This window comes from Thermobia domestica, chromosome 10, assembly GCF_964235325.1.
Source record: "Thermobia domestica chromosome 10, izTheDome1.hap1.1, whole genome shotgun sequence".
NCBI classification, from domain to species: domain Eukaryota; kingdom Metazoa; phylum Arthropoda; class Insecta; order Zygentoma; family Lepismatidae; genus Thermobia; species Thermobia domestica.
In genome coordinates, this window is record NC_137463.1 from 5451030 (window position 1) to 5459389 (window position 8360).

The window sequence follows — 8360 nt, forward strand, 5'->3', positions numbered from 1 at the left end:
GCTTCATAAACCCCCCTGGATACGTATGCCCGGATCAAATCTGCCGAATAAGAAGGATGTTCCATCTAGTGTAGTAAATAAAAATGTTACTTTAAGTTTTTTCAATAAAAAACCCGATGTTCTTCACACTTAAAAACAAAATACAGTACAATGCTTAACATGAACAGTATTTGAAGGTAGTTTGGACGACTAGAAGATACTGCGTCCTAACTATATAATTCATAGAACAGTGAAACCTATGTTGGTCACCGTTGGAAACTGGCCAACAGAGACAGATGGCCAATTTGCGAGGGGAATGTATTTTGAAGCAAAATTTAAGATAGACTGCAACGTTGCAATTTCTAGTGAAATAACTAATGATCTAGGTATTAATCAGCAGAGTAATTGTTTAATTCATAATATTGTATAGATATAAGTTAAACAAACGTTTATTCCTCTTGGAAACTGTATTTAAAGCAATGGTAAAAGTTGAGGGTAAACAAAACTTCTGAGCCTCCCGTTCGGTTAATTCAAAGTAAATAAAGAACAATAATTTTTAGTGTTTGACAGATTGCAAACAGAAGAATACAGCTTCAACTGGTTTTCAGATACACAGAGACATCCATTCGTAAGGAAGAGTAACAACGAAACACAATCTATCTGATGATGATGAAAGCGAGATCGCAGCAGAATGTGCGAATCTCATCTGAATAATCCGCAATGATTGAACGTATTTAACGCAATAAATGGAATTGAAGATTTTGTTGACTGTGCGAAGACAACCAAATCGTAATTACCTAAAAGAGTATCAGGAACTTCTTTAAGTCCGAGCAGATAATTAAGGCTGTTACTTGTATGTGGCATTTCGTGCGTTAACCCTCCATAGCTCGCGTAGTCAATTGTAACATCAAGGCACACGCGCGGAGTCTCACTCCGCAATATTTATTTATCTTATTTTAAAGTGTATTTTGTTTTGAAGTGATATTCAATTGTTAAATATTTTCTTTGCAATGTTTCTGACAATTCACCACGTACCGTATATTTTCAGCACAAACTCTTTTAACAGTTCTAAGAAAAATAAATTTCTCTATCCGTGGGGTCTCCGCGGAGCATGCTACGGCGGGTTAATTCAGTGTATACAATAGTTATGTTTTCCATGGTATTATACATATGTGGCTTAATTTATATGCAAATAAATGTTGTTTGTTTGCTTGCGGTATTGTAACACGCCAAGTAACACGTTCTCCTAAATTCTACTGCACATTATTATTATTTTCATTGTAGGTACAGTACTTTTGTTTGTTTGATTTTAGGCATTCAACAATGCATATTATTCGATAATTCTAACACTTTTCGAGCGCCTTGGACTTCAAATTAAAGTGATTCCACTGTATATATGCATTTTTCTTTTTTGTTTTAGATTTTGAATTCTGCATAGCAGTTTGCGATACAGGTTTAAATTGGCAACATAGTTTAGAAATTTTGTATATGACATTCTAGTCTAGGCAAATTGTTGTTGAACCGGGAACAAATTGCAATACAATTTCTGTTAACGGGATCTTATAAAAAAATACCTGAGGAAAATGATGGCGAAAAGCCTACCACTCTCCGAGGTGGGATAAGGCCGATATGGAGAATTTTCCAACATAGCCGCCATGCTTTACTACTATTCGCAAAGTCTCACTAACGCTTTTAACGGTAGACTTTTCAACACTGTTTTTCTAAAGCATTTTTCATTAAAAACATGTCAATACTAAATTCTACATTACAATAAGATTGTGGTTCAATGTTTTTTCTACCTTCATTTATTAGGCTGTTAAGGCCCATATTCTACTTCTATTAGTCAATTTTTCCTACAAATAAGGACAACTATTACATTGCATGGTGTTCTCACACAATGTATACTTCCTCCAGTAAAATACGTGATACAGCATACATATACAGCAATTATAATTTTTCAATAATAAATAAATAATTAATTTGTAATTTTTCAGATTTCTTCTTCTTGTTCTTCTATCCGGTTTGTCAAATAGGGATCAATGCTATATAGTTGAAATCTGTGTTCTATAAGCTTTACAACGATGTATATGTCATGACACTGTGGTGATTAGGATGGTCGCAGGATGGTCTACCGGTATTTCCTCCATTGAAATCGGTTATACAGCCCATAAAGCTTATCCCGTATTAGGACACCCTTCTCAGGCTAAATCTCAGTGACTGTTTTATATCTTACACACAGATGTGCAAGGTATGTAATAACGAGTTTTTTTGCTACCCTGCTGTACACACAGTACTGCCACAGATGAAATATTTTCGGAAAAATTTTCGAGTTTTTTGTGATTTATAAAATTTCTTCTTTTTCTTCTATTCGGTGGGCAGAATGGAAAACAATGTTACATCATTGGAATCTGCGTTCCATAAGCTTTACAAAGATGTATTACACAAGGATCTATGTTAATTAGGAGATGCACAGGAAGGGCGTAAGTGAGACTTTGCGAATAGTAGTAACGCATGACGGCCATGTTGGAAAATTCTCCGTAGTGGCCTTACCTCACCTCGGAGGGTGGTAGACATTTCACCATTGTTTTCCTCAGAAATTTTTCCATAATATCCCGTTAATAGAAATTGTATTGTAATTTGTTCCCGGTTCAGCCATTTTTTGACCTAACTTTCCTAGTCTATTCGATAGCATTAGAAATGGAAAACATTTATTTATTTTACTGTTTTACTTGCCCATCAATTAATAAAAAATAAACAATTTTTCTATATAACAAACGTGCATGGTAATAAAAAAGAAAAGTAATGAATATATATACTGTCTATGATACGTTTGGTTTGGAATGTGTCCACATGGAACTTCTTATTACGAGTTGAATTCATAATGCCGTCAACAAACAGAAAATTGACATTACTCACCCAACAAACTAACCTATATTCTTATAACAAAAACTCAATAACCTAATTTTACATAAGTTCTAATTTCCTAACTCACATTGTAGCCAAATAATGCCCCGATCAAATTTGTTTTGCCATATAAAAAAAAATAAACTGAAAACTAACTTTCTTTCCCCATTTAAATAACAAAACAAGCAGACGCAGCAAAAGAATGTTTTATGAAATAACTAGGAAATGTTATTTTATGTAATTTACCTCTAACGCTTGAAACGACAAAAGGAAGGCAAAAATAGAACTGGTGAAGTCCTCTATGTTTGTTAGTTATCTAAATTCTAAGCTGAAATCTTGTATTTTGAAAGCCCCTTAGGCTTTTCAATTATATTTACGTCGATGTGCACATAATCTCTTTGTCGTCAATTGTCTGGCTAACTCTCCATATATATATAAGTAAAATTATTTGTTGTACGTTATACAATGAAAGAACACAGGATGTACACTGAGAAAAAACGTATGTGGTTTAGGCATAAAGGTAGGTTACGTGCGTAAATCCTGTAGTTTTTTGACTTAATGTATGACTATACTGTATGTAACATTCTCCAGCGTATGTTTCATACGTACTTTCTGTGTAAGTGTTACAAATAAACGTACTTTCCACAAGACAGAAAGAACTGCATATGCGGTAAGGGTCTCACGTACAGATGAACGTAGATAACATATCGTTGACGTGTGTAACATCGTATATGTATGTAATATAGGGACGACTGTTAGATGTCAGACATCCTGCAGCAGCATCTGAGTTAGGAAAAAGGCAGTACCTATGTAGCTTACAGATAGCATATGCTCCGTACAGTTTTCTGCATTAAACATATGGGTTCCGTATATTTGTACAATATACCACTGTCCGGATAACGGATTTTTCTCAGTGTAATAAATGTGAATATAAATGTGAATATTGGTTTGTCATTTGCGTACTATGTTCTAAATTGTGTTACTTCGGCATGGTAATCAGTTACAAAACGATTCATCTTCTACCTGCATTGGAGATCTGGATAAGCTCCACGAAATACTCAAAACATCGATACTATCTCACTTCTCTTAATAGCGAAACACCGGAAGTGACCCGTTGTACATTTGGAAACAACTGTTAATGTGTGTTGACCAGGAAGCGACGGAACAAAAATAGAAATATGCTGTTATGTTATTTTTATTTCTTTTTAAAACATCGAAATGTGAATACGATCGTTATTTACTGTCAATTTCTTGCTAGTCCTTAGAACGATGACTTCTTTTATAGCACCTTTTTGTTTCAGTTATATACTTACTAGAACACCAATCTGAAGATAATAATAGCTTCAATTGTTTTCATTTTAATTTTTAGAAACTTCAAAAATGTACTTTGCCGTAAGTAGTCGCGCCATTTTTTGTAACGTAAGTACTCACGTGGGGGTGCCACAGACCCCCATATTTTTTGTTGTTTTTTTAGCTGTTAATTAAAATATCGCGGTGAGAATTGCTAGAGACATTCCTTATAACCTTTTACAAACTATGTTAGGAAGGTACTGAAGTGGCAGTAGTATAACCAACTCCATTTTCAAGAAAATCACTAAGGAAACTTGTTGGGGGTCCAGGAGACCCCCACGCGAGCACTTACGGGTTAAAAGCAGTTCTTATTCTCTTCATTGTCCATAATTTTTGAAACGTTAAAAAAATTACGTAGAACTATAATGTGCTTCTGTTTCTCAATACGTAATCTTTCTTAATTATGATTTTAAGCCAAATTGTTAATATAAATAAAATAAAAATACTCTTTAAACAATCAATTTGTTAAAATTTGATTTTCTCAAAAATCTCACGATCTATGATTTTAAATTTTCTTGCTTTTTATTTTTATAAATCTATATTAGAAGCTAATCTCAACATTTTCTAAGCGCTATTTTGTTTTGTATTTGATTTTACAAACATGTATTCACATTTATTTTTTTTAAAAAAAAAAACTATTTTTAGAAGTTAAAACAGTGACTTGTGAAGTTTTTCTAATAACAATTTTCTTTTAAAATAAAGCCTTTCTTTTTAAAATAAAGATATTTTTCTATTTACAACTCTAGCTCCATCAGAAAGATCGACTTTGAGATGAAAAACTGTTTTACAGACAGTGCACAGTGTAATGACGCATTATCGTGGTATTCATTCATCTGGACCAATACCAGTTCAACAGGTCACAGACAACACTACATGGTTCCCAAACAATATTGGCCATTCACAGATTGTGGCTTCAGGAACAAATTATATGAAATAGGTATTGCAGAAAACATTAACCGTGCTTTTATATGCTGATTTTTACAGCCACTTCCGAAAATCTTTCAAACTCTGATGTAACTAAAATCGTATCAGTCGTTCCCAGTATTTCAAACTTTTGTACACGTCCTTCGCACTTTTTTTTTTATTAATTTGCAGGAAATTTTTAGTAATATTCATCTTTGTTTTGTCACAACACTTCTAACACTATGTACCTACAAATTGCCATATTACAATTTTTGTTGTAATTGGTCCTGTGTGAGTTGGCTCTATGTTTTACTTCCAGTTATTTATTAAACAAATAAATATGATTAAAAAGGAATAAGTTCTGAAAGTTATAGAAGAATATTGGCTACCCTATAAGAGCTACATTGTCTTAATGTCAAACTCCTCCGTGGCTAAGCGGTTAGCGTACGCGCCCGTGGCGCGGGAGACCAGGGTTCGATTCCCGGCGGGAGCTCATGTAGTTCGGATTCCATGTTAATCAGTAGGTCCACGTCTCACATAGCCTCGCTGTTGATAGGGACGCTAAACTGAAATTCAACTCAATTGTCTTAATGTCCCGTATAAGCTATGCAAATTCATTCATTGCTTGATTTTTTATTTACATCGTTATCCAACACCAAGGTCATTAAGATGAGGGATTATAATTTAAGTGGGCTCTGATCGATCCCACAACTTGAATCCAATTCATTTGCAAGATAATCGTGCAAGGTTTCAACTATGATACATTAGGTAAATGTGCTAGGGTAAACAAAATACAGCAAAATAAATTGAAGTTTCACTGAAGATATTAATATTAACATATACGAGGGGAGACCGAGAAGATACCGGATTGAAAGTGCGCCGCCGTTCCTAGGCGTATTAGAGAGTTCTCCCGCTAGGTGGGTTTAGTAGAGAGACCTTCCCAAATCAGTTGGCCAAGCGGTGTCAGCGCAGGAGGTTAACGTTTGATCGAATTATTGTCTTTCTCAACTGTTCTCGTTTGCCGCCTGTGAAATCGCTATGGTAGATTCAAAGGAACAAAGAGTGTGTTTGAAATTTTCTTTCTACTTGGAAAATCGGAAACTAAAACTTACCAAATGCTTCAACAGGCTTTCAAGAAGGATGCTATGAACCACACTCAATTTTCTGAGGGGTTGGACGTTTTAAGTGTAGTGAGATGAGTGTTGAAGATCATGCTCGTTCTGGGTGCTCTTCATCATTTCGAAACGACGAAAACATCGATAAAATCTGGCAAAAATTCAACGAGGATAGTCGTTTCATGATTGATGATATTTGACAAAAACAGACAGGAGTGAGTTGAAGCGTGAGGCTTTGCAAATGTGACGTGATACTGCTAAGTTTGTTTCTCACCTGCTCACACAGGATCGAAAACATTCGTCTGAATTTGAGCCAGGACTTGAAAATCAAATTGAAAATGATCGAAACTTTTTTGACCAACGTGATAACAGTTCCCAAGAATTAATAAAATCTGAAAGGCAAAGGGTTTTGATGGTGTAAGAACTTCACAGAGCGCACTGGGCGATATAAAAGTTGAAGAGTTCCAGAGGTGCTTCAAGCAGTGGGAAAGAAAACTGGAGAAATGAATCGCATTTACTGGAGAGTACTTTGACGGAGACTGAAAGAATTTTACTTTTAACAAATTACTTTTTTTAGATCAAATTTCCGGTTTCTTTTGGGTCCCCCCTTGGTATGTAGATACATGGTAATTTTATATTGAGAATGGTATCACTGACATGCGGGCAGTACGATCATCATTGTTAAGGGTACGGGAACTAGAGCTAGAAGAAATAACGGGAGAATTAAGAACTAGAAAAAAGGGAATGAAAGGGAATCTGCGTGGAAACAGATGCCTGATTACACAACGAACAACAGAGTAAAGCGAGGGAAGGCTTACGAAGTGTAATCTAAAACTCCCCACCCGCTGCTCTCTATTTGATGTTAAACCAACAGAAAATAAACAGAGAGAGAAACCTTCATATTCTCAGGATGAGATATCAAGTTACGGAAATGAGGTCAGATTCAGAAGACGAAATAAGAAGATACATACGAGAAGGAAGAACATAAAACTCTTCCCTTTTTTTTTTTTCTTTCTTAAAAGCAACAGACTTTTCCAGAAGACTGAAGTTTCCAGGAAGAAAAGTAGAATTAAGAAGATAGAGGAGGCATTATGGGTAATGATGAATTTCTGAGATATTTTGTATTATCTTCTTAGGATTTTATTTCATGAAGAATATAAATCTTGAATATGTAAGCAAACTTTCTAGTATTATATGTCTTCTTCCACACACAAAACGCAGAAAGTATTCTTTATCAATGAAACCTTCATGCAATCAGACCAGTATTGATTGATTGGTATCTAATGGGAACGCCAGAAGCGAAGACGAGCATTATTGAAATCTATATACACACACAAACACACACACACACACACACACACACATATATATATATATATATATATATATATATATATATATATATATATATATATATATATTTGGTGAGGCAGCGAAGTAGCGAAGAAAACAGAAACACTAGCGATGTAAGGTTTGCGAGAAACAATAATAGCAGTAGGGGCTCGTAAAATGGAGGTATAGGTTGGATCGAAAAAGAGCGAGAAATGGTGCATCTGGAGCAAAAGTTATATTTTGTTAAATGGAACAATATTAACATACATAATATAAAAGAGCACACGCAGAGAAACACAACGCCGTTGCTTCCATGTGTGTACTGCACATAGGAATGAAGGGATGGCCATGCGAATAGGTGTAAACAAAATAACAAGTGGCCCACTTGACCGTCAGCACCATGGCATATAAGACGTCTCAGGTGCCTGACTGAACTGTTAGGAGCCTCGATGCCTGTATCGCAGCTGACGACCTCCATTTTGAGCATACACTTTGACAGTTTTTAACTTATTACACAGTGGTTCTTCCACATACTGTAATGGCCATTGTCATTATGCTGTAACACTGTCACATACACAGAGAAAAATCCGTTCTCCGGACAGCCGTATATTGTACATATATATATATATATATATATATATATATATCCGGTATCCTCTTGCTTACTATAGAAATCAGTACGGAGCATACGTTATCCGTATGCTACATAGGCACTGCCGTTAGGTGTTACATCATGCCGTTGCAGGATGTCTGACATCTAACAGTATTACATGCATA